General features: G+C 42.0%; 1 protein-coding gene across 7 annotated transcripts in view; it reads left to right on the top strand.

Moving 5' to 3' along the window:
* The window catches only part of add3a (adducin 3 (gamma) a), a 194,152-nt gene that overhangs the window by 87,288 nt on the left and 79,961 nt on the right, over positions 1-26,903 (top strand). The gene's annotated exons all lie outside the window — the stretch shown is intronic.

Below are 26,903 nucleotides of genomic sequence, written 5' to 3'. Positions count from 1 at the left end.
TAGTTCTGGACAGTGGTGCGCTGTGCTAAGCTAAAGGACACTGTGTGTAGTTCTGAACAGTGATGTACTATGCTAAGCTAAAGGACACTGTGTGTAGTTCTGGACAGTGGTGCGCTGTGCTAAGCTAAAGGACACTGTAGTTCTGGACAGCAGTGCGCTGTGCTAAGCTATAGGACACTGTGTGTAGTTCTGGACAGCGGTGCGCTGTGCTAAGCTAAAGGACACTGTAGTTCTGGACAGCGGTGCACTGTGCTAAGCTAAAGGACACTGTGTAGTTCTGGACAGCAGTGCGCTGTGCTAAGCTAAAGGACACTGTGTGTAGTTCTGGACAGCGGTGCGCTGTGCTAAGCTAAAGGACACTGTGTGTAGTTCTGGACAGCGGTGCGCTGTGCTAAGCTAAAGGACACTGTGTGTAGTTCTGGACAGTGGTGCGCTGTGCTACGCTAAAGGACACTGTGTGTAGTTCTGGACAGCGGTGTGCTGTGCTAAGCTAAAGGACACTGTGTGTAGTTCTGGACAGCGGTGCGCTGTGCTAAGCTAAAGGACACTGTGTGTAGTTCTGGACAGTGGTGCGCTGTGCTACGCTAAAGGACACTGTGTGTAGTTCTGGACAGCGGTGTGCTGTGCTAAGCTAAAGGACACTGTGTGTAGTTCTGGACAGCGGTGTGCTGTGCTAAGCTAAAGGACACTGTGTGTAGTTCTGGACAGCGGTGTGCTGTGCTAAGCTAAAGGACACTGTGTGTAGTTCTGGACAGCGGTGCGCTGGGCTAAGCTAAAGGACACTGTGTGTAGTTCTGGACAGCGGTGCGCTGTGCTAAGCTAAAGGACACTGTGTGTAGTTCTGGACAGCAGTGCGCTGTGCTAAGCTAAAGGACACTGTGTAGTTCTGGACAGCAGTGCGCTGTGCTAAGCTAAAGGACACTGTAGTTCTGGACAGCGGTGCGCTGTGCTAAGCTAAAGGACACTGCAGTTCTGGACAGTGGTGCGCTGTGCTAAGCTAAAGGACACTGCAGTTCTGGACAGCGGTGCGCTGTGCTAAGCTAAAGGACACTGTGTGTAGTTCTGGACAGTGGTGTGCTGTGCTACGCTAAAGGACACTGTGTGTAGTTCTGGACAGCGGTGCGCTGTGCTAAGCTAAAGGACACTGTGTGTAGTTCTGGACAGCGGTGCGCTGTGCTAAGCTAAAGGACACTGTGTGTAGTTCTGGACAGCGGTGCGCTGTGCTAAGCTAAAGGACACTGTGTGTAGTTCTGGACAGCGGTGCACTGTGCTAAGCTAAAGGACACTGTGTAGTTCTGGACAGCGGTGCGCTGTGCTAAGCTAAAGGACACTGTAGTTCTGGACAGCGGTGCGCTGGGCTAAGCTAAAGGACACTGTGTGTAGTTCTGGACAGCGGTGCGCTGTGCTAAGCTAAAGGACACTGTGTGTAGTTCTGGACAGTGGTGCACTGTGCTAAGCTAAAGGACACTGTGTGTAGTTCTGGACAGCGGTGCGCTGTGCTAAGCTAAAGGACACTGTGTGTAGTTCTGGACAGCGGTGCGCTGTGCTAAGCTAAAGGACACTGTGTGTAGTTCTGGACAGCGGTGCACTGTGCTAAGCTAAAGGACACTGTGTGTAGTTCTGGACAGCGGTGCGCTGTGCTACGCTAAAGGACACTGTGTGTGGTTCTGTACAGTGGTGCGCTGTGCTAAGCTAAAGGACACTGTGTGTAGTTCTGGACAGTGGTGTGCTGTGCTAAGCTAAAGGACACTGTGTGTGGTTCTGTACAGTGGTGCGCTGTGCTAAGCTAAAGGACACTGTGTGTAGTTCTGGACAGCGGTGCGCTGTGCTAAGCTAAAGGACACTGTGTGTAGTTCTGGACAGCGGTGCGCTGGGCTATGCTAATCACTCTGTCGTTTTCCTGGCAGGTTAAGCACAGAGCTATGGAAGTTATTAACATTCCAGTACAACATGTGCTCTTGTGTTTATTATTCCACACATGTGCAGCGCTAGCACAACGCTGGAATGTCCTTTACTGTGAGAAAGAGAGACGACAAGAAAGAGAGAAACATGCGTGTCATGGGGTGACGGAGAGATGCTGTGAAAGAGAAAGAGAAAGAGAGTGATGGAGTGAAAGAGTGAGAGACAAAGTAGAAACAGAAATGGAGAAAGAATATTAAAATTAGAGAAAGCAGTAAACAGTGAGAGAGAAATGAGAGAAACACAAAGTGAGAGAGAGAGGTGGACAAACTACTGGAAATGAGAGAGAGAGAGAGAGAGAGAGAGAGAAACACTGAAAGTGAGAGAGATAGACATACACTGAAAATGAGAGAGAGAGATAGATAAACAAACTGAAAGTGAGAGAGAGAGATAGACATACACTAAAAGAGAGAGAGATAGACACACTGGAAGAAAGGGAGAGATAGACAAACACTGGAAGAGAGAGAGAGATAGATAAACACTGAAAGAGAGATAGACAAACACTGAAAGTGAGAGAGAGAGATAAACAAACACTGACAGAGAGAGAGGAAGTTAGACATGCACTGAAAGAGAGAGAGGGAGTTAGACATATACTGAAAGTAAGCGAGAGAGAGAGAAGCACTGAAAGTGAGACAGAGAGAGAGAGAGAGAGAGAGAGAGAAGCACTGAAAGAGAGGGGGGGAGAGACAAGCACTGAAAGTGAGAGAGATAGATATACATTGGAAGAGAGAGAGAGACAAGCATTGAAAGTGAGAGAGATAGACAAGCGCTGAAAGTGAGAGAGGGAGTTAGACATACACTGAAAGTGAGAGAGAGACAGAGAGAGAAATACTGAATGTGTAAGAGAGAGACAGACAAACACTAAAAGAGAGAGAAATAAACACCGAAAGTGAGAGAGAGATAGACAAACATTGAAAGTGTGAGAGAGAGAACGACATACACTGAAAGAGAGAGATAAGCACTGAAAGTGAGAGAGAGAGATAAACACTGAAAGTGAGAGAGAGATAGACATACTAAAAGAGAGAGAGAGAGAGACGTATACTAAAAAAGAGAGAGAGACACGCTAAAAGAGAGGGATAAATACTGAAAGTGAGAGAGAGAGAGAGAGAGATAGACAAACACTGAAAGAGAGAGCGAGAGAGATAGACAAGCACTGGAAGTGAGAGAGGGAGAGTCATGCGCTGAAAGCGAGAGAGCAAGAGAGAGAGAGAGAAGCTCTGGAAGTGAGAGAGAGCGAGAGAGAAGCTCTGGAATTGAGAGAGGGAGAGTCATGCGCTGGAAACGAGAGAGCGAGAGACACTTGATCTGAACACCATGACTGTCTCCATTCCATGGAACAAAAGATTGGACAAACGAGTGTGCAGAGCCAGTGGGGCGGAAGGAGAGAAGAATTAGGCCTGGTTGGATGGATAGAGATAGACGACAGCAGAGAGAGAGAGATATGGAGGGAGCAGGGCAGGGAGAAACGATTATGAGAGGAGACATCAAAGCTCAGCGTTCTCTCCATCTCTGGCCGAGAGGAGGAAGAGATGGAGACGGGAGAAAACGATGGGAAAAAGCAGAAAGAAAGAGAAGGAGGCTGAAAGGGAGGCTGAAAGGAGGCCAGCACATTGCTTCATTTTGGTGTTAATGTGTCCCAGAGAGAATGAAAGTCAGAAAACAATGTTTTATATTTTAGAAAATGATTTTAATCCACTCTTGATTTGCTGTCAGCAGATTGATTTGGGGAAAGAACTGGTCAGTTGAGCTCGCGTCCCAGAGAAAGGGCACTGTTCAGAGACACTGTTCGTACTGTAATAATACGTGGTAATACTCTTATTTCATTTTTAAGCTTTGGTTGGAAACAAAAGGGGTGAAATACTTAAATGCCTTATGGAAAAATGTCCAATCAGGAGTTTTTCTATGGTATGTAGGCAGATACAGCCAAGCAAGCTATTCCATTGGTCAGGCCTTCAGGAGCTGCACAGAAGGCCTTACGCACTAAATACTAATATAATTAGGATCTGACAGTGAAATCAACCAATTACCTTTTATTTACAATATGTTTGAGCAATTTTGTGAGAAAATAATGTCACTCTGCACTCTTAAAAAAGTGTTCCTAGGGTTCTTTAGTAAAGAAAATGGTTCTACATAGAACCATGAACACTCAAAGAACCTTTGCATGATTAAATGGTTCTTCCGATTGAGGGGGAATGTGCTGTAGATGGTTTTCAATAGAACCTTTTTGAAAAGGGTTCTATATAGCACCAAAAGTGTTCTTCTATTGTTAAAAACTTGCCGTTGTAACAAGAGCAGAACCATTTTTGGTGCTATATGGAACGATTTTCTTTACTAAAGAACCCTTGAATAACCATTTTTAAGAGTGCAGGCCTTCTGGAAGTTCACTGACTGGTTGACTGCAAACACGAGTGGTCATCTAACCAGGTTTTAGTCAGGTATTAGAAATGGAGAACAGTAGCAGTTCTATGCTAGAACCCTTTCCTGAAAGAACATGAACTGCTGCACGGTAAAACGTCCGTTACAGGCTTCAAATAAAACATGGAATGTCTTTTAGAAGCTTAAAATGTTTGTGTTTGGTGTAGAACCGCTAAAAAGTTATGTGTGCTAGTGTTAGCTTAGCCACAGAAGCACTAGCAGAAACTACTGTTATCATTTTTATGGACCAAAATAAAGAACAAGCTCTTTGGTTTATGGATCTAAAATGAATATATATATTTATATTTATATATATATATATATATATATATATATATATATATATATATACATATTTGCAGTTATATCTGTGTGCATTATATATCTTAAATATATTGAGCGTTGTCAAAGCTTTTAATTGGCTGTTTCAGTTATTAAATTGTGCCAGTCTGGTTGCACCACTTGACTTACTGGTTGTGCCACCTGACCTTTCACACTAATTTCAAATTGAACAGGCAAATTAAACATCTTTATCCTTGAACTTGAGTTTATACTTACAATCTGTCAAATAAATAAATATTATTATAATAATCACACATTTTTGTGGTTTTCCAGATCACACCCCATGAAACTGACCCGTTCTAACTCAAAAATCACATTTTTTCCAAAAATTTGTAAAAGCACTTTTATTTACAATTTTATCTAACTACATTGCCTTTTTTGATAGCTTACTTAGTCAACATATATATGGTTGGATGGTTGCACCACATGACACAGGAGGCAGAAAGAAAATAAAGTGAATTTTATACAAATATAATTGTTTGATAATTCTGTGATAATTGTTTCACAGTAAAGAAGTGCTGTTGACTAATTTGATATGTCATGTATTTATTACATAATTTTTGGGGAAAATAATAGACTTGTACACAAAAAATGCGCGACATGTCATTGACCTGTATTTGTATATTTAGCTTCAATGTTCAGCTACATGTTCATTAAAGTGTTTTCCTTGGTTTTCTTTTCCTAACTATTGTTAAAGGCACATATTGGAACTTCGTAAGTTGGATAAAAAGTGTGGGCTTTTACATTTTACCCAACGTTTGATCTAAAAGCTGTTCTACTTATCCCAGTCACGTGATGTTTCTGTTGTGGCCGCCATATTTGGGAACGAATTTCTGGCTTCGCTGCTCCGTACGAACGTAACAAGAGGTGAAAGACGACTAAAATTACTCTCCTTACTTTGGAAGAGAAAAAACGTTTCTCAACAAAATGGATAAAATAGGCTGAGATCCTTATAGTTTCCCCTGAACTCCTAGTTCCACTTAAGCTGACGGAAAAGTTTTCCTGACATTTATATTTATCTCACACTCAGCCCTTCTCACTATTCTGGAGAGTCTCTCACAGCATTTAAAAGCACAGAAGCCCACCGGCTCTTCACGTCAGGGTGGGTAAAGGATCCCATGGTGTTGCATAAAGAGGAGATAAACACTGTGATCATAGGAGGGTAACGACATCAGCTAATTAACACAGATGTGATCAATGCTGGCCTTTAGATAACTTTAGCTGATGTTAACAGCTGAGAGATGAACAGTCGCCCCCTAACGGAGCTGCAGACAGCTGGTATAACTTCACTCTCTGTTTCTGGAGAATTAAATGAGGTCTGAATGGAGAAACATTACGTTAAATATCAGACTGAATGTCGTGGGTCTGAAAACGACGTCGTGTTTCGACAGACGTGATTCTGTAAGTTTGCTAGTGCAGTTAGTTCAGAGTTCAGCTCCAGTCCTGAAACCCCTGCACTGCATAACTGTGGTTTCCTGGTTAAAATACCTGATATTATTAGCTAATTAATCCCTTCTTGAGCTGAACGAGGTGAACAGCAGAGAGAAACACTCAACTATACAGTGCAGCGGCTCCAAACCTGGAGTGAAAACACTGAATTAAAGGTCTGTGTGTCTCTCGTCTCTCGGCTTCTGTCACGTCCTGCAGGTGAATCATTCACAAAGCACAGCTGATTGAAGGCGTCGTGCAGCGCAGTCATTCCCTGATTCGGTCCCCACAATGGCAGCGACTATACAGTGTGAAACACAAGAATTGAGGGCTATCAAACTTTTGACTGGCAGCAAACATTCATATTAGTGCACACAGCAACTCCCATCTCTGAGATTATATACAGCTGGAGAGAGGAGCTGATGCCTAAAACAGAGAGACGAATAGAGAGAGAGTGAGGGAGAGAAAAGAGGAACCGGGGTGGGGGATGGAGAACAATTGCTGCTGTCATGATGCTCCAAACTCTTTTGGAATGTGCGAGGTGGCTGGATGGAAGGAAAGAAGGAAGGGAGGAGGGATGGAGAGAGAGAGTGAAGAGAGGACGTGGAATCTGTGCTATCCTGACTTGGCCTGTCGAGCCTTATTTCACTGTTATTAGGCTTATTATATAATAGAATGAATGGACAAAAGAGAGATCAGGGATGGGCCAATAAAAGGGTGGTCAATATGACGATATTTCATCGTTATCATGATAAATGATGTCACTACATACTCTTCTGAGCATATCTTGAGTATCATCAGTACATAAAGAACTCTGACCAACTGCATGAGTCGTTCCAATAAGGGCATAATTGGATTTAGTGCAGTGCAGCTTGTGAAACACTAAATAAAAATCAGTGTGTAATCATTATATTCATAGTTTTTGACAGTATTCTTTTAAATATAGCACAACTGGGGCTTTTTTGTCTGTTCTAACTTACCAAACCTAATAAAATAGCAATATTGTGATACGTATCACGAATTTTCAAGTATCATGATACTGCATTTTTGCCATATCGCCCACCCCTATGACAGTATGGAATTTCTGGACGGCTATTATTAAGTTCCTTTTGTGGCTAATACCAAAATCATTCATTAATTCAAGCCACTTATCCCCCTGGGTCGCAGGGGGGGCTGGAGTCTATCCCAGTGGTCATTGGGCGAAGACAGGAAACACCCTGGACAGGTCGCTAGTCCATCACTTTATTGCACGTTATTTCATATTATATTCTGTATATTATTGATGTTAGAACAAAACCTTGCTGTGCCAGGCACCCATCCCCCGGGCTGCGATGTAAAGCGGGGAAGGGGGGGTAGAGTGGACAGTGGGGTCCGAACCTCGACTGCAGGTGGAGCATGATAACTGCAAAGGCTGGGTGGACGGCATGCAAGTCCCAAGCCCTGCATCCTGGACACCGCCTCTGGTTCCAGACTGAGGCCACAGGGATCAAACATGGTTCACCCCATGGTCATCGGGGGCTGTCGTCTGCACTTGGGGTTTGGGCCCCACTTTCCTGCCGGCTCCCTTGGCCGTGATCGGGGCCTGGGGTACTGAAGCCTGGCACACTTATATCTCCATATTTGAGTTTTTTTAAACAAGATTTTAAAAATGTCAGCAGTCCTACAATGCGTTCAAACTTCAAGTTACCAGTTTTTGATTACCAGGTTTTACTGGGAAAACTGGGTAACTGGCTTCCTCTTCCTCGAATTTTCCGTTCCACCTTAAACAGTGCAGCAATTACAGGCGCCAAAATGTAACTACAGCACCATTTAAGGTGGAACGGAAAATTAGAAAGAGAACCTGGCGAATAAGAAGCTAACTTCAGCTTCGTAGTTTGTGCAGTAAAGGAGAGATGATGAACAGCAGTGCGTGAAGTCGCTGACTGACGGTGACGGCGTGTAGAAATTCATTAAAAGCAAAGGTTTTGAGTTTTTGAGTTCAGGGCCCACGAGCAGCTTAAAGTGCCTCTGCGTAAATGTATTGAATTTAGACATCAGGACCATAATGCCATAGCTAAGCTTGAATTTCCATATCCTAAGTAGCCTAGCCATGAAATTAGCTAAATCAGTAATTGTAGTTATTTTACAGACACTCAGAAAACGCAATATACCAGTTAATTATCGGCTGTAATTACAGTATTGGACTTATAATAATTATTAAGGCGATACGATAAATCATATTTTTATTGTTATCACAGTAAACACATGGTTAAGAGCTGCGATGACAGAACAGATCGAATTCCCTCATATGCACAGCGTCAGAGAGACGTCATTAAATTGCAGCACGAACTGTTATAAAGCTAAGGAGTGCTTCACTATGCTGGGATGGGGGGAACTTAACCATTTGGCTATACAGCCAATTATAAAACCTAAAGTACAAGTCTGTAAAAATGCATCAAACATTAGCATTGTTCTCACACCCAGCCCTGTGTTTTAAGTGTCTGAGGCAGTAGTCACTACTGTCACAGCAAACATATTTATTAAATAAATAAACAAACAAATGTATTCATTCTTGTGTACTTATATAGAAATAAAGATATATTGTTTTTGTAGCCTTTATAGAAAAGCTGTTGACTGTTTTTTGGCTTTTCAGTGCACAAAAATCTGCTTGCAGTCCTGATATTAGCAGCTTTTAGTATTTATTTTCTCTTTATTTTGCCTACTAGCGTATGATGCTTTTGTAATTGTATATTTTTCTATTTGTTTAAATAAAATTTTAGTTATATTTCTGCTTACACATCCAAAAAAAGCACTTGTGACACATTCAGTCAGAGCCGCACTATTTTAATAACATTATAGCCGCACTATTTTAATAACATTGTAGCCACACTATTTTAATAACATCATTAGACTCCCTTTGATTACCTGTTTTAACAGAGGTCTGGAAATCGAAACACATACTGCATCACCTTCTAAGAATTCTCCAGTGTGCCTCTCGCTCTCTCACGCCCACTCTGTTCGCTTTTTCAGTGCGACTCTGTTCTCAGTCGTGCATTTTCTTCGGCAGAGTTTGGTCACAAAGGAGTGGTCATTGTCCTGATCAGCAGTCCGTTGTTGGTATGGAGAGAAACAGTGGGTGTTGTTCTCTTACCGTTATTGTGATTGAGTTAACCATAATTGTAACGATGTGACTCTAGCGTTCATGCTAAACAGCGATGGTGTGGTGATTTTTCCAAAGTGCACAGATGATGTTCAGATTTAGTTGCACTTCCCAGGCCAGAGGGGATGAAGTAACACCTACAGTGTGGTCCCGCTTAGCCCATATGTACTGTAGCCAAAGCTGACATTTGCTTCTTTAGTTTTGTGCTTGAGCTACAAGGCTAACAAGCATCAGAAGCTTATGCAGCACCATTTAGCAAACTAGTTAATAATATTAGGGCAAACTGCAAACCTAAGCAGTTCGGAATTCTCTTTCAGTGCACTCACAATCATCAGATTCATCCTCTTGGGGAAGGGGTCCGAAGTACAGCCAGCGTGACAAAACATTGCATGCAATTATCCAAATCCCCAAATCCTACATAGTGTAGCTTTAATGTCAAGTAGACTTGCTTATCTGGTTTCTAACACTGTATGACACACTGTTATGTATAAAAATGGACAAAAGTCTGGACAGAATTCACAGTTTAAGATGACCGCTGTATGAAACTGTTTTTCCTATGCAACATACTTTTGTCCATTTTTGTAGGTATGGATAGCATAGCTAAAACCAGTGGAATTAACCATCCAAAAGCCTGAACCAGACTTTGCCCACACTTCTGTCCATTTTGTAGATTTTTGTATGATTTTGTTTGATTTTTCTATTCATTGTAAGCTTCCATTACTTGTTAGCTACATTAGCCTTATACTCAGCCGCAGTGAGACTTGTTTTCAGTCCGGGAGTTACATAATGCAGACCACCCCACCCCAGACTTCACACACGCAGATTTGCCTTCTTCATGCAAAATTTCTAAAATTTGCATTTTCAACTTACTTATGTGCTACAATGAGATAAGCAAGGTGGCTCGCTAGCGATAAACTGAAAACTGCCTAAAGCTCTTAAATGCGACATAATCATGAGTCAGTATGCTACAAATTAATGCTAAGTAAGTTTACATCAGTGTCTCTCACTGCCCACCTGCTCGGATATGTCCCCGTCCTCTTTAAGTAGCTGTTTTTAGTAAAGTTGTCTTATTGAGATAATTGTTCTATATATGTATATATTTATATATATATATATATATATATATATATGTATATATATATATATATATATATATATATATATATGTATGTATGTACATGCTTGTGGCCCTTTCCATTGTGTGTATGGACCAAAAGAAATGGCCCCAAATGACTTGGAAAAATGTCTGGTTCCATACATATATATATATATATATATTATATATATATATATATATATATATATATATATATTCTGGCCTGTTGGCCTATTTAAAAGGATTTCACGAAAGTATTATTGAAAAATTGTGTGTGTGTGTGTGATGGAATGTGCCCAGCCCTGTAGTGGAATATCTGTTACACAGCTGGGAAACACATCACTTCTAAACCCCCCACCCCCCCAACCCCCCCATCTCTCTCTCTCTCTCTCTCTCTCTGTCTGCCTGTCTCTCCCTCTCTCTGTCAAATTCAGATAACTCTGTTGGCCTGAATTGTAATGAGCACTTGTTGCTGAAGCAATTAATAAAATACTTAATATGGAGATAATGTTGAGGTAGAAAAACATCTATAAAAGAAAGAGTAAAAAAAATATTAATATGTATTAATATATATCTATATACATAATGTAAAATGACACATCCATACACCCATATAAACAGAGATGTGTACTATATCTGTACATACACATATACATAAAATATTAAATCACTAAATTTCTCCCTGATCATGATCAGTATAATCTGATCAATAATTGATCAGTTATAATCACTTCTGTCTCTCTTTGTCTGTCTCAATGTCTCTTACGCTCTCTCTCTGTTGTTTGATCTCTGATTGAGTGTCCTCCCTGTGACGGCTCACTGTACTCGACAAATGGGCGTTTAATTGAGGAGAAACCCAAAACTCCTCCACGCCTCTTCGCTGCTTCTTTTATCTCTCTCTCGTGTTGATGTTGTGTCACGCTCCGCCCCTCCTCATCGTTGGTGGTTGTCCTGCTGAAATAGCCTCTGAAGTGGGCTGTGCGGATGTAAGTCCAGTGCAAGGTCTGTGTTGGACGTAGACGTGGCCCTCAGCATGAAGTTCAGTTTCTGACGCTATTGCAGGATCTTCAGATGCCATATCGTAGATTCCTCTTCTACTAAGGTTATCGCTGTGTGGACATGACATTTGTTGCAGGCATTATAGGTAATCCAGCAGTTTTGGTGTGTTGTTGGGTTATAAGCCAGGAATTTGGCGTTGAAAAGCTACACTCACTGTTCACTTTATTAGAAACACCTCCACTCTTTGACCACTACATAGGTGTACAGTTGATCTATTCATGTCCATAGTTACTCTTGCTAGAATGGACAAGCTTTGTCCTTGTGTGTTGAAGGTGGTAGTAACTTCAGGCTCCTGCAGATGGTGTTGCACGAGGATGATCGGGCTATAAATATCTGCAGGGTGTGCAATGGGATTCATAGATTGAGAAAAGGTGGTACAGTGCAGTGAATGTCTCGTTCGATGTATGGAAAATGGGATGCAAGCGGGTGTTAATTTTTGGCAAAAAGTAGCTGAATTTGCAGGTGTATCTGGACTGGACTGTTCATGACTGGAAACATGTCATCTGGTCAGAGGACTGCATGCAAGGTGTGGTTCGAGCTGGAGGAGCTCTGAGATGTTCTGGGAGTGTTTTAATTATGTGGAAATGGGTCCTTTGGTTGAGGTGACAGTAAATTTTAACAACAGTGCCTACATTGAGCTGCTGGACAACCAGTTTTTGAGACAAAAGGAGCATCCAGGAAAGGCCTGTTCTTTTATGAGTGAGTGTGGGTTGAGGCTCGCCACTCTGCCAAAAACACATCAACAAAAAAATCTAACAGTTTAAAAATAAAGTTCCGCAATCAGGGAATGGATTTAAGGCATTTGACCCTCTATGGTACAAAATACCATCCGAAGATTCAGAGAATCCAGGGAAGTCCCTGTGCGTAAAGCAAAAGGCCAAAAACCACAGCTGAACATGCATGACCTTTCAGACAGCGCTGCATTAAAAATCTTTGTGCTTCTGTGATGGACATCACCACATGGGCTTGAGAAGACTTTGAGAAATCATTGTAAATAAACACTACTGTACTGTACACCATGGTTTGTACAGGGAGGGGTTTCTGATAAAGTGGCCAGTGCCGTTAGACTTTGAGATTTGTATTTGTATTACTTTTACACAGAGGAAGTTTCTCTGTACCTTGACTGTTGATGTCCTTCAATTGTTTGTGCTGTTTCAGTCCTGGACAGTGCTCTAAGCTCTGACTCACAGCCACGCCCATTCAGGCTGAACCCTTTAAACATCTTTTGTCCGTTTCTCCTGTGACATCTTTGCTTTGTTCTGGAAACGGGCTTTTCTTTACTACAAAGGCGGCAATACAAAGGCTGTTACATCATCCGTGTGTGTGGTGTAAGTATAGAAACAATAGGAGGTGCTTTGAGCGGTCAGTGTTTTCCTGAAAATTCAGGGTTGCTGTTCCTGTGCCAGGCAGCATTTCACTACTGCGTCACTTCACAGGATGTGGGAGGAAACTGCTTGTATGCATGCGTCAGTGTATGAGGAGGATCCCATGTTATTGCCTGTTCTGTGTTTCTCTTTATTATTGATTATTGATTAGGACATATTGTCTACTTTGTCTCATTTAGCCTCTTAATTGCTCTGACGTTGAGTGTTTGAAGGCGTGGTTTGACAAAAAAATCAAATTTACACAACTATTCACTCACCCTAGATGTAGTTGATCAGCCAAGACGTGTCCAAATTTTGTGTCTGAAGTTGAAGCTATGAGGCTAGTGTTGCTAACACCAGAAGTCTATAGTCACCCAAATCTTTTCCCCAAATACATCCTCGAAACGTCTCTCAGTCTGCTCAAACCGCATCCAGGTACTCATTAAAGATAAGCAGACTTATCGATCTTTGGACGCTAGATTTTGGTCACAATTTCTGTTGTTTCTATTTTTAAATAGAAATCATCTGCTATTTGCAGATGATGTTCTTTTGGCTGGATCACATGGATGCCTCCAGCGCTCACTGGAGCGGTTTGCAGCTGAGTGTGAAACGGTTGGCATGTAAGTCAGCACCTCCAAGTCTGAGTCCATGGTCCTAGCCCGGAAGAGGATGGCATGCCCACTCCAGGTAAGGGAAAGGACCTGCCCCAGGTGGAGGAGTTTAAGTATCACTGGGTCTTGTTCACGAGTGATGGGAAGAGGGATTGTGAGATCGGCTGCAGGCTGGGACAGGCGGCAGCAATAATGCGGTCACTGTACCGGACTGTAGTGGGGAACAGGGAGCTGAGCCATAAGGCAAAGCTCTCTGTTCACCGGGCGGTCTACATTCTGACCCTCACCTATGGTCATGAGCTGTGGGTAATGACCGGAAGAATGAGATCACGAAATACAAGCGGCTGAAATGAGCTTTCTTCACAGGGTGGTGGGCTACACTCTACTTGATAGGGTGAGGAGCTCGGTCATCTGGGAGGAGCTCGAAATAGAGCCGCTACTCCTCCGTATTGAGAGGAGTCAGTTGAGGTGGTTCGGGCATCTGATCAAGATGCTCCCTGGACGCCTCCCAGTGGGGGTGTACCAGGCACAGCCTACTGGGACGAGACCCTGGGGTCGTCCTAGGACCCGCTGGAGGGAATATATATCCAAGTTGGCCTGGGAGCGGCTTGGGGTCCCCCGGAATGAGCTGGAGGAAGTTGCGGGGGACAGGGTCGTCTAGGATTCTCTGCTCTCCCAACTGCTACCGCAACCCTATCTGGATTAAGTGGTTAATGATAATGAATGAATGAATGAATGTATGAATATTTTTGAATAGCCAGAAACTGAGCAGTAGTAAAGGGTTAGAGGATGACTTACACAAACCGTGCATTAACAGGTGAGCAGCAAGGTTGCGCTACAAGAAGTTTCCAATAAAGTGGACAGTTGATCAGCCAAACGTGTTTGGTGGCCACATTTGCTTCGTCGGTTTAGCGCTGGACCTACAAGGCTAATCTTCTCCTTGAAAGTTCCGACAGTGGTGATACACTAACGCAAAGCCACTGTACAGCTCAACATGCTTGGAGGAGAACCCTTAGCGTCAGTTCTGTTATGTCAGCTAACAGACGCCCACGTTGGCCAGCATAATCGAGCATCTGGACCGGATCCACTGAGTAAAGAGCAGCCCTGGTGAGGAGCTCTGGGGTCTGTGTGTCAGTGACAGGCCTGAGAGGGACGCTGATCTGGGGGTCCTGAGCGTTAACAGTGAGCGAGAGTCAGTGTGGAGTTCACTGTTCAGTGAGTGGAGCTCTGTGTTCAGTCTGATCTGTCAGTGTGTGTCTCCACTGGGACGGTCCTGGCTCACAGCCCGCGTCCCCCTGCAGGGTCCTCACATCCGGGCCTTAAAGATCTGCTGACTTTTCCAGCTTCATCGTCTCTCCTTCTCACGCCTCTCTCCTCTCTCTCTCTCTCTCTCTCATTCTTTCTTTCTCACTGTGTTCTCTCTCCTCCCTCGCTCTCTCTTTGTTCCATTCTCTCTGTGCCTCTCTTATTATTTCTTTCTCTCTCTCTATCTCTCTGTCTGTCTCTATCTATCTATCTATCTATCTATCTATCTATCTATCTATCTATATTTCTCAATCCTGTTCTCTCCTTTTTCCATCTTTTCTCTCTCCCCCTCTACCTATCTATCTGTCTGTCTGTCCCTCTCTTTTTTCTTTTCTCTCCTCTGTTTTTCTTGCTTTCTCTTTTCCTTTCTCTTTCTTTCCTTGTCTCTTTGTCTGTCTCTCTTCCTCTCTTTCCCCTTTCTCTCTCTCTCTTTCTGTCTCTCTCTTTCACCTTCTCTTTCTCCTCTCTTCCTCTTTCTCTCTCTCTTTCCCTCCCTTCTCTCTCTCTCTTGCTCTCTTTCCCTCTCCTTCTGCCTCTCTCTCTCTCCTTCTGTCTCTCTCTTGGCTTCTCTTTGCCCTTCTCTCTCTCTCTTTCTCTCTCACTTTTTCCCTTCCTTCTCTATCTTTCTGTCACTCTCCCTTTTCTCTTTCTGTCTTTTTCTTTCTCTCTTTTTCCCTCTTTTCTCTCTCTTTCCCTCTCCTTCTGCCTCCCTCTCGACTTCTCTTTGTCCTTCTCTCTTTCTCTCTCTCTCTTTTCCCCTTCCTTCTCTATCTTTCTGTCACTCTCTCTCTTCTCTTTCTGTCTTTCTCTTTCTCTCTTTTTCCCTCTTTTCTCTCTCTCTTTCTGTCACCTTCTGCCTCTCTCTCGACTTCTCTTTGTCCTTCTCTCTTTCTCTTTCTCTCTTTTCCCCTTCCTTCTCTATCTTTCTGTCATTCTCTCTCTTCTCTTTATGTCTCTCTTTCTCTCTTTTTCCCTCTTTTCTCTCTTTTCTCTCTCTCTCTTTCTGTCTCCTTCTGCCTCTCTCTCGACTTCTCTTTGTCCTTCTCTCTCTCTGTCTTTCTTTCCCTCCTTCTCTATCTTTCTGTCTCTCTCTCTGTCTTTCTCTCTTTCTCTCTCCACTCTTTCTTTCTTTCTCTTTCTTTCTTTCTTTTTTCCTCTCTTCTCTCTCTCTTCTCTCTCTCTCTCTCTCTCTCGTTCTGTCTGTATTAGAGTGAACCTCACTCAGACAGTCCTGCAGGCTGAATAGAAGTATCTGGAACACCGGGACGTCCTGCAGTGAGGCGTCTGACCCTCAGCTCCCTTCTGCAGGGTTCCGGATGGTTCTGGCTGGCGTGGAGAGACCCTGTCAGCCCAGAGAAAGAGAGAGAGAGAGAGAGCAGGGATGCGTGTGTGAGAGAGAGACAGTGATAGAGGAAGGGAGAATAAAGATGTGTGAGAGGGAGTCTGGGACTGCGTGTGGGAAAGAGAGAGTGAAAAAGAGACACAGCAAGTCGAAAGAGCTCCAGAGGTCACTTCCTGTGTGTCCAGCTCAGATACTGTGTCCAGACTGCAGCAGAGTCTTACAGAATTCACGCTGTGGCTTTATACACTCCATCAACACAGGCAGCACTGTTACTCTCTCGCTGTGCAGGATTACAGTGGAGCTCGTGTTCATTATTCTTTGGCGAAAAGTCAATCGTACAGTTTCCCTCTAACTCAGATGTAGTGGATCAGCTGAGACGTGTTTGGTGTGACGTTTACTTCTGTAGTTTTGAACGGGAGCTATGAGGCTAATGTCGCTAACAAGCAATGGAGGTTCGTACAGCACCAGTTAGCATTGTGCAAACTGCACGTCTGAATCATCACTGAATGGCCTCAGACTGTGATGAGTACTTCAGTAATCTATAATGGACTTGCTTATATGGTCTTTGATGCTGTTTGACACACTGAGTGCGTTTGCAGTAATAATCCGATCATAATCGGAATTCAAATGGTCATGTAAACAGCACACTCTGATATCTTAGATTGGAATAAGGTCAAGAAATCTGTTAAAGAGAGCTGGATTTTTGCTCAGTAATCAGATTTCTCACTGCATGTGTGCTCTTACTCTGATTTCTTTCGGATTTCCCAGTCTGCGCATGTGCGAAAGCATACGGCGGTACCAGAAATAAGTGAGCAGTGTTGCCGCGAGACGCAGCAAAACACTTTTGTAGCGACGCTAAAACAAACTACATGCGCGACGAAATGAAGGATTTAAATATTCTTCATCTTGTAGATGATGCACGTTCATAGTTTCAGGTAAAGCAACACGATGTTTAAAAAAAAAAAGTTTTATGTTACGTTTACGTCACGTCTTCTTCTATGAGTTTATTGGCTGGTTTTAAAGCAGAAATCTGATTACTGTCTGACTCGTGTAGACCTGGAGTTTCCCTATTATCTGATTACTCAAATGCATGTAAACATGTTGATCAGATTACTGACAAAATCTGATTTAACTTCGCACCACTTTACCTGAAAATATGAACATACATCATATAGAAGATGAAGAATATTTAAATCCTTGAATTCGTGTTTGGTTTCAGCGTTGCTCCAAAAGTGTTTTGCTGCGTCTCGGATCAGATTTCTAGATCGGAGTACAGTGTTTACACGACCATTTGAATAATCAGATAACTGCAGGAATCCGATTATGATCATGTAAACACACTCACTGAAACCCTGATATTACATTTAGTTGTTGAGCATCTTTTTCTATTAAATACATTTTCTGCTTTTTTCCTGATTCTGCAAAATGAATAACTTGGACTTGTTTCTTTTTCCCCTCTTGTGTTGTTATTAGCTTGTGCGCAGTTAGTGCTACACTGTCGTGCCAAGTTTTGGATAATGGCATTGTGGGATTGCAGGATCAGCTGCTTTAACTCTCTAATCAGAATTCCTCCAGATCGCTTGTTCTCCAGCCAGAGGTCCACTGATCACTTAATGCACTGTGTGTGTGTGTGTGTGTGTGTGTGGTGTGTGTGTGTGTGTGTGTGTGTGTATGGGGTGTTTTAAGACAATGCAGGGAACAATGCTGTGTTTGCACACGCGTTTCTATAGCCAATCACTTCCTTAATGGAGTAAAATGGTGTTAATTAGAGATCAGATGAGTCAAGCAGGGGCAGAACTGATAGTAAGTGGACAAGACGTGTCCAAAACCAGCTAAAACTGGACAGAACATGTATTCCATGTAGTTATGTGAGAGTCTCTACAGGAGTGTCTGCAAGTAGTAATTTGTTATGTGTTGTAGATTTTCATATTTGCTGTATTTAAGTTATTCTTGTGTCAGAAAAAAGCAGAAAATATATTTTACAGAAAATCCCACAGAGGCCTCGACACCTAAATATCATTTTTTTCAGTATTCAGTATCTCCACTCTTTGCCTTCCGTTTATTTGGGACACTCACTTTCAGATTATCAAAGAAATCTTTTCCACATCTCCAAAGTCTGAGAAGTTGTTTATATTTCTGCTTATTATAAAAAATTTGAAACATCAAAAAAGTTTTGATGGCTGAAATGTAGGTGTGTCCCTGATTTGATGTTAATTGCTACAGATTGCTACTGAATACTGTGTTATGCCCTTAAAAAGGGGTTCTTCAGTGGTTCTTTAGTAAGGACAGTAGTTATAATATCATAGATACGTCAAAATGTCAGCTGCCAAAATTTGTAATCCAAAAATGGTCGAAAGTGCTACTTTTGTGAATCCAGGCACTTCTAGGCTTTTAGACCTACAACAAAGTGCCAAATCGAAGATTTTAAAAGTCATTTTAATAGGAATGTAAATGATAAATAGTAATTAAAAACAATGTTCACTTTGATTTCCTGCACCCGTCAGTACAGACGTGTTCAAACAGTTTGAGCGGCAGCAGATCAACAGTGAAAATATGGGCCGTGTGGAACTACTTCATGGTTTTATGAGGGACATTAGCAAACTGTAATCGCTATTCATGCTGAGTATCAAGAGGCAGTGCAGCTTCTCCACTGTTTTATACCATTTAAAAAAGCTTCATCCACAGAATACAGTAAAACAGCAGAAGCAGTTTATCTTCGCTGTTCAGACAAAACTTTGTATCTTCTTTTTTTTTCGTTTTCTCACAGAATTTGAACTCGCCAGAGGCCTTTTCATTGTGTCAACACTTGATGATGAATTGATCCATAGAAAAGGTCCAAAATGACTTGAAATACATCACTTCTCTATTAACTTTCAATAAAAGTTAAGAAAACATTTTGGCTACATTCACATTATCAAGCTGAAGTCACAGAAATCTGATTTTCTGCCCTAATGTGACTCAGAGCTGTGTGGACACAAATCTGATCTTTTCAAATCCAACCTGAGCCACTTTCATATATGGTCCTAGATCGGATACGTATATTAATTTGACGCTCAGATCAGAATTCATGTGCTTTTTTCCCACTGCGCGTGACCATCATTCAGCGTTACCATGGCAGCAGCGCCGAACAGAAGTTAAAGCCTGTAAACGGTGGAAAAGCAGCTCATCTCACCTTTTTCTCCTTCGTCTCGCTCTAATAATGAAGCTGAGAGCTGATCAGAGTTAATGATCTTCTCAGCGAAGCTCGTTCTGCTCGTTAGTTTGTGCTGATGATGAACGTGATTCATTCACGTGATGTTACTGAGTAGGATGAGCTCATGAGGGTCATTTCAGGACGCCGGTTCATCACATTAATGACAGATTTGAGTCACTTACCTAAACGAGTGTGAACCATCGCGTCAGAGAGATCGGATTTGAGCAAAAAATCGGATCACAGCAATGAGACTTGGAATGTGAACGTAGCCTTTTCCTTTTAGCCTTTTGTTCCAACCACGACAGCATTTATTTTGCTTAAACTTTGTCCGATTGTGATCTAAGCTTTGATTTTGGCCAAGAATCTTCATTTCAGTGCATCGCTGCTGTATATACAACCTTGCCAACTCAAAGAACACTGAATGTTTTCCTTGTTCTTTGCGTGGTTCTTCTCCATGATGGAGGATCTGCTGTATGTTTGTACTAAAATGGTTCTGTACAGCATCAAAAAGGCACTGTACTATTGTTACAGGTCATAGAACCTTTTCTGGTACTATATATATATATATATGAGCTGTATATATGAGAATTGAATAGGGTGAGTTGTGTTGATTTGAAGTGAGTTTAGTGGAGTTGAATAAGGGAAGCAGTGCGAGTCTGTTTAGTGCCCCCCCGTCGCTCGTAAACACCGCCCTCGCTCTTGCCTGGAGGGTACGGGGGTCAAGGTCACAGCCTCGTTTCTGTGAATTGTAGTAGGGAGGTGATTTGGAAAACATTAACCTCTGACCCCTCTCATGTCCCAGGTGGCTGGTGATGCTGTCTCTATTTGCAGGGTGTTGGAGTGTCGAGCACACAGGAGTCTGATTACACATGAACGTGAGAGGCCTTCATATGATGCTATTCTTTCTTAACTCTTAATAGATACGTATAGGTACTTACATATAGTTAATACATATGGGACATATTGCTACCTGTAGGCACTCACACAATGTATAACACACAAGGCACATAGTATTATTACATATGGCCACTACATACTATTACATGTGGGCAATTAGACATGTTAAATACATAAGGACATATTATTATTATCATTATTATTATTATTATTACATGTAGGCACTTGTATATATGCCTCATCCAAAAAAATATGCCCAAGCCCAAGACATATTAATGTATAAATGTATAAAAACATGTGTATGTATAAATATGCATGTATATAAATACAAATATATATTCAAATGGTCATGTAAACAGCACACTCTGATTTCTTAGACCTGAGTAAGGTCTAAAATCCAATTAAGAAATCAGATAAAGAGAGCTGGACTTTAGCTCAGTAATCAGATTTCTCAGTGCTGTAAACTCTTACTCTGATTTCTTTCGGATTTCTCGGTCTGAGCATGTGCGAAAACAGACGGTGGTACCAGAAACAAGCAAGCAGCGTCACGGCGAGACGCAGTAAAACACTTTTGGAACGGTGCTGAAACCAAATACATGCCTGATAAAATGAAGGATTTCATTTTCTTTATCTTCTAGATGATGTTTGTTCATATTTTCAGGTAAAGTGGCTCAATGTTTACAACAAAAAAACACAGAATGAAGTTACGTTTACGTCACGTCGTCTTCTGTGAGTTTATTGGCTGGTTGCAAAGCAGAAATCGGATTACTGTCTGACTCGTATAGACCTGGAGTTTTCCCATTATCTGATTACCCAAGCGCTTTGATTGGACTGCTGACAAAATCTGATTTTCTGCAGTTATCGGATTAGTAAGTGCATGTAAACACACTCAGTGTTATTACATTTAGGTAATTATGACTTTTTAAAGTCAACAGTTATGTGATGATGATTAATTAAAGATGACGTCATGAACAAAAACACAAATTTGTATGCCTAGGCAGCCTTACTGAGGTTATTTTAACCCCTACTCCTTGTTTTCGAGGGTCTCCTTGCCCCTTGGAACTGAGTTACAGGGGTAGTGGTTGAAATCTTCCTCTATGAAATGGGACCCTCAAATAAAAAGAGCATCACTTCATTAACAGCTACTAGCGCTGCTCTGTAGGTGACCCTGCCAGTCTGCAGTGACAGCAGAGGAGGGTAAAGTTCAGCTCCTCACTGCTGGGCTTTAGTTACATTTAGGGCATCATATGCCTTCAAAAAGGGGGGCAATTATTTATTATCACCCACCACTAATTCTTCAGTGATATGAAGCTCAAGTCAGATATTCACCAGCTTCTTGCTGAATTTTCCCCGTTCCACCTTAAATGGGACCATGAAATATATTATACATATGGGACATTTGTGTGACCCCACATCCTGGTATTGTGTGAACCCATGTGTGCGTGCGTGTGTGTGTGTGTGTGTGTGTGTGTGTGTGTGTGTGTGTGTGTGTGTATGTGTGTGAGACGTGCTGTATGTGAGGGAGTCTCATGAAGGCAGTAAAGGGAAACGTGCAGTGTGTAGAGAGATGAGGGAGGGGACGTTCAGGGCTTCAAACAGCACTGACCGCTCTCTCAGGGTGGAGCCCCACTGCTGTTTGTGTCCGTCTCCTTGGCAACTCATGATAATGCAGGGACACCAGAGCCTGTGTGTGTCGGGGTGGGGGAATCCGGGGTGCGGGGGCGGTCACACAGAGTGTGTGGGAGAGAGAGAGTGTTGTCTGTCTGTTCCTTCTTTTACACACTTCCTGTATTTAAATCACTGAACATCACTCGTTTCCAGCTCAGCGTCCTTCAGACTGACCACTGAAACGGTCACAAGTTCAGACAGTCACAAGCTCCAGCGCAGAGCTCGGCCCCCGGCTCGTTAGACGGACAATAGGTGGACAGTAAGTGTGTTTGTCCCCCAGTGTCCAGTGGAAATGACATGATCTCCAAACTCGATTTACTTCTGGAACTGGAACTGATTGTTCATTTACTATAGCTCGCTCGCTCACACTTTCCTCTCTCTCTCTCTCTCTAACTCACCCCATCTCTCTCTCCCTCTCTCCCTCGTTCTTCATCTTTCTTCTCTATCTCTTTCCTTTCTCTCTCATTCCATCCCCTGCCTCACTCTTTTTTTGATCTCTCTCTTTCTTTCTTATTCTCTCTCTCTCTCTTGTTGTCTTCCTACCCTCTCTCTTTGTCTTCCTCATCCTTTCTTTCTCCCTAATCCCCTCTCTCTCTCTCTCTCTCTCTCACCCCATCTCTCTCTCCCTCTCTCCCTTTTTCTGCATCTTTCTTCTCTTTCTCTTTCCTTTCTCTCTCTCACTCCATCCCCTGCCTCACTCTTTTTTCTTGATCTCTCTTTCTTTCTTATTCTCTCTCTCTCTCTCTCTCTCTTTGTCTTCCTCATCCTTTCTTTCTCCCTAATCCCCTCTCTCTCTCTTTCCTGTCATCTCTCTCTCTCTCTTCTCTCTCTCTTTCTCTATCCTTCTCCCGCTCTCTCTCTTCCTTTCTTTCTCCTCATCTCTCTTTCTCTTCCTTTCTCTTTTTCTTCATCCCTTTCAGTTCTCTCTTTTTCTCTCTCTGCCTCTTCCTTTCCCTTTATCTCTCCCCTCATCTCTCTCTCTTTCTTTCTCTCCCCCCTCATCTCTCTCTCTCTTCCTTTATCTCTGTTTGTTTCTCTGTCTCTCTCCTCACTTCTTTTCTCTCTCTTTTTTCTCTGTATCACTTTCTCTTCATTCCGTTCTCAGCCGGGCTGAAATGGCGATATAGGTTATCCAGGAGGCTTTTAAAGATGTGTGGTGCTGTGAGGAGGCTGTGTGTTCAGTGCTTGATGATGAGCTCTGCTGATACACTGATGTTCTCAGGGCTTTAATGTTGTTTTCACTTACATATATGGTGTCTTATTTTATTTATCCGATTTGACTGGCTGAGATGATCTAGTGTGACTGCTAAGCTCTCTCACTCCCTCAGAATAAAGGTAAATAACTCTGCTGTTCTGACTGTGAGAAATATGTCTCTGTCTCGAGGCGTTAGAGCTCATGTGGTTGTGAGGAAGAGACGGCGCCAGGAGTGTGTGATCCATCCCATAACACACACACACACACACACACAAACACACACACAAACACACACACACAGAGTAATTTGTTTACTAACAAATGTGCTAAACATGAGACAGAGAGAAGCTTGCGGAAGTGTGTGTGATGTGGACCTGATAGTCAGTTGATGGTGTGTGACTGCTATTTTTAAAATTCCTCATTTAGTAGTTACCATAAATTTATTACAGAGTTACTGTAAAATGTATGCACAAAAAAGTGCACAACAGTGCATGCACAAAAGTGATAACTACAGCAAAGTGTAGGCCAAAAGTAATAACTACAGCAAAATGTAGGTGCAAAAGTGATAACTACAGCAAAATGTAGCCTCAAAAGTGATAACTACAGCAAAACGTAGCCTCAAAAGTGATAACTACAGCAAAATGTAGCCTCAAAAGTGATAACTACAGCAAAGTGTAGGCGCAAAAGTGATAACTACAGCAAAATGTAGGTGCACAAGTGATAACTACAGCAAAATGTAGCCTCAAAAGTGATAACTACAGCAAAGTGTAGGCCAAAAGTGATAACTACAGCAAAATGTAGGTGCAAATGTGATAACTACAGCAAAATGTAGGTGCAAAAGTGATAACTACAGCAAAATGTAGGTGCAAATGTGATAAATACAGCAAAACGTAGGTGCAAATGTGATAACTACAGCAAAATGTAGGTGCAAAAGTGATAACTACAGCAAAACGTAGGCGCAAAAGTGATAACTACAGCAAAATGTAGGCGCAAAAGTGATAACTACAGCGAAATGTAGGCGCAAATGTGATAACTACAGCAAAACGTAGGCGCAAAAGTGATAACTACAGCAAAACGTAGGTGCAAAAGTGATAACTACAGCAAAATGTAGGTGCAAAAGTGATAACTACAGCAAAATGTAGGCGCAAAAGTGATAACTACAGCGAAATGTAGGCGCAAAAGTGATAACTACAGCGAAATATAGGCGCAAAAGTGATAACTACAGCAAAACGTAGGCGCAAAAGTGATAACTACAGCAAAATGTAGGCCAAAAGTGATAACTACAGCAAAATGTAGGCGCAAAAGTGATAACTACAGCAAAACGTAGGTGCAAAAGTGATAACTACAACAAAATATAGGTGCACAAGTGATAATTACAGCAAAATGTGGGCCAAAAGTGATAACTACAGCAAAACGTAGGTGCAAAAGTGATAACTACAACAAAATGTAGGTGCACAAGTGATAACTACAGCAAAATGTAGGCCAAAAGTGATAACTACAGCAAAATGTAGCCTCAAAAATGATAACTACAGCAAAATGTAGGTGCACAAGTGATAACTACAGCAAAATGTAGGTGCAAAAGTGATAACTACAACAAAATGTAGCCTCAAAAGTGATAACTACAGCAAAATGTAGGTGCACAAGTGATAACTACAACAAAATGTAGCCTCAAAAGTGATAACTACAGCAAAACGTAGGTGCAAAAGTGATAACTACAGCAAAATGTAGGTGCAAATGTGATAACTACAGCAAAACGTAGGTGCAAAAGTGATAACTACAGCAAAACGTAGGTGCAAATGTGATAACTACAGCAAAATGTAGGTGCAAAAGTGATAACTACAGCAAAATGTAGGCCAAAAGTGATAACTACAGCGAAATGTAGGCGCAAAAGTGATAACTACAGCAAAACGTAGGCGCACAAGTGATAACTACAACAAAACGTAGGTGCAAAAGTGATAACTACAGCAAAATGTAGGCCAAAAGTGATAACTACAGCAAAATGTAGGTGCAAAAGTGATAACTACAGTGAAATGTAGATGCAAAAGTGATAACTACAACAAAATGTAGGTGCAAAAGTGATAACTACAGCAAAATGTAGGCCAAAAGTGATAACTACAGCAAAATGTAGCCTCAAAAATGATAACTACAGCAAAATGTAGGTGCACAAGTGATAACTACAGCAAAATATAGCTGCAAAAGTGATAACTACAGTGAAATGTAGGCGTGAAAGTGATAACTACAGCAAAACGCAGGTGCAAAAGTGATAACTACAGCAAAATGTAGGCGCAAAAGTGATAACTACAGCAAAATGTAGGCGCAAAAGTGATAACTACAGCAAAATGTAGGCGCAAAAGTGATAATTACAGCAAAATGTAGGCGCAAAAGTGATAACTACAGCAAAATGTAGGCGCAAAAGTGATAACTACAACAAAATGTAGGCGCGAAAGTGATAACTACAGCAAAATGTAGGTGCAAAAGTGATAACTACAGCAAAATGTAGGTGCAAAAGTGATATCTTTCTCTGTCTCTCTCCTCACTTCTTTTCTCTCTCTTTTTTCTCTGTATCACTTTCTCTTCATTCCATTCTCAGCCAGGCTGAAATGGCGATATAGGTTATCCAGTCGTTTTAAGTTTTCAGTCATGAACCTCGCGGGTCAGCAGAGGGGCACAGATGTATGTGCTGTGTTCGTCGATGTTTTTGGGTTAAACGTCAGAGATCAGAGTGGGTGTGTGGTGGGAGGGGGCTTTATTCTGCCAGGGCCGTCTCCTTCACATCTGGCTTTTGCCTCCAAGCAGGAAGGATGGCCTGATTAACAGGAAATTTCACCTTTTCACTCTCTGACCAGGACAAATGGCTTTTGGCCAGAAAACGTCTGTAAAAATCAGTCTTTTTTGAGAAGTTGGCTTCCCATACTTTTAAAAAACACATGCATTTCGTGCGTTTGAAACTGAAACATCTGTGCTGTCATAAATGTTGCTTGTGCTGGTACAGTTTTGAAGAATTTACATTTTATGTCCTGTGATGTCACTCAGCGCACCATCATAAATCATGAAGTCCCAGCACAATTGTCTGGCTAAGTTTTGCTGGTTTGAGCTGTCCAAAAAAAAAAGTGGTATTTTATTTCTCAAGTTGTAATTAAGCCTTAAGCTTTTGTATTCGGAGTGTTTTGAAGCCAAAACTTGTTTGCCCAGATCCTCTCTGCGCACCCTCACAACATAAAAAACAAAAAATTCTGTAAATGGCTGACTTTACGTGTGAGATGCTCTCTGTTTACAAAATCTAGGAATATTTTCAGAAGCTATTGTCAGTAAACACTGTCTATCGCCCCATCTACAAATGCAAAAAAAAAACCCAAAAAGTTGACTGTAGCATGCACAGAGAAATGCATGCATCCAGAAACACTGCCGACTTCTCTGGGCTCAAGCTCATCTGACACAGTGGAAAGATGTGTTGTGGTCTGACATGTCAATCTATCAGATTGCTTATGCAAATACAGGATGTTTGGTCTTCAGGACCAAAGAAGAAAAAGTCCATTCAGATTGTTACCAGCATAAAGTTCAAAAGCCAGCATCTCTCATGGTATGGGGGGGGTATTAATGGGTAACCTGCACATCTGTGAAAGCACCATGAACACTGAACACATTTTGGAGCAACACATGCTGCCTTCTAGATGACGTCTATTTCAGGGACGTCCAGGCTTATTTCAACATGACAACCGCAAGAAACATTTTGCACATGTTCTGCATGCCTTTTATCCCATTAAATACAGGTCAATTGCAACTTACTAGTCACTGCTTTCTGTTGTTATTAGCATTTCATATAATGTGGAATTGAGGTTTGTAGAATGAATGCAGCAAGATAAAAAAGACAAATACATAAGATAAGAAAT

The sequence above is a fragment of the Colossoma macropomum genome, unplaced genomic scaffold (genome assembly GCF_904425465.1).
Source record: "Colossoma macropomum unplaced genomic scaffold, Colossoma_macropomum, whole genome shotgun sequence".
Classification (NCBI taxonomy): Eukaryota; Metazoa; Chordata; class Actinopteri; order Characiformes; family Serrasalmidae; genus Colossoma; species Colossoma macropomum.
This window is presented reverse-complemented; position numbering and strand designations above follow the sequence as displayed.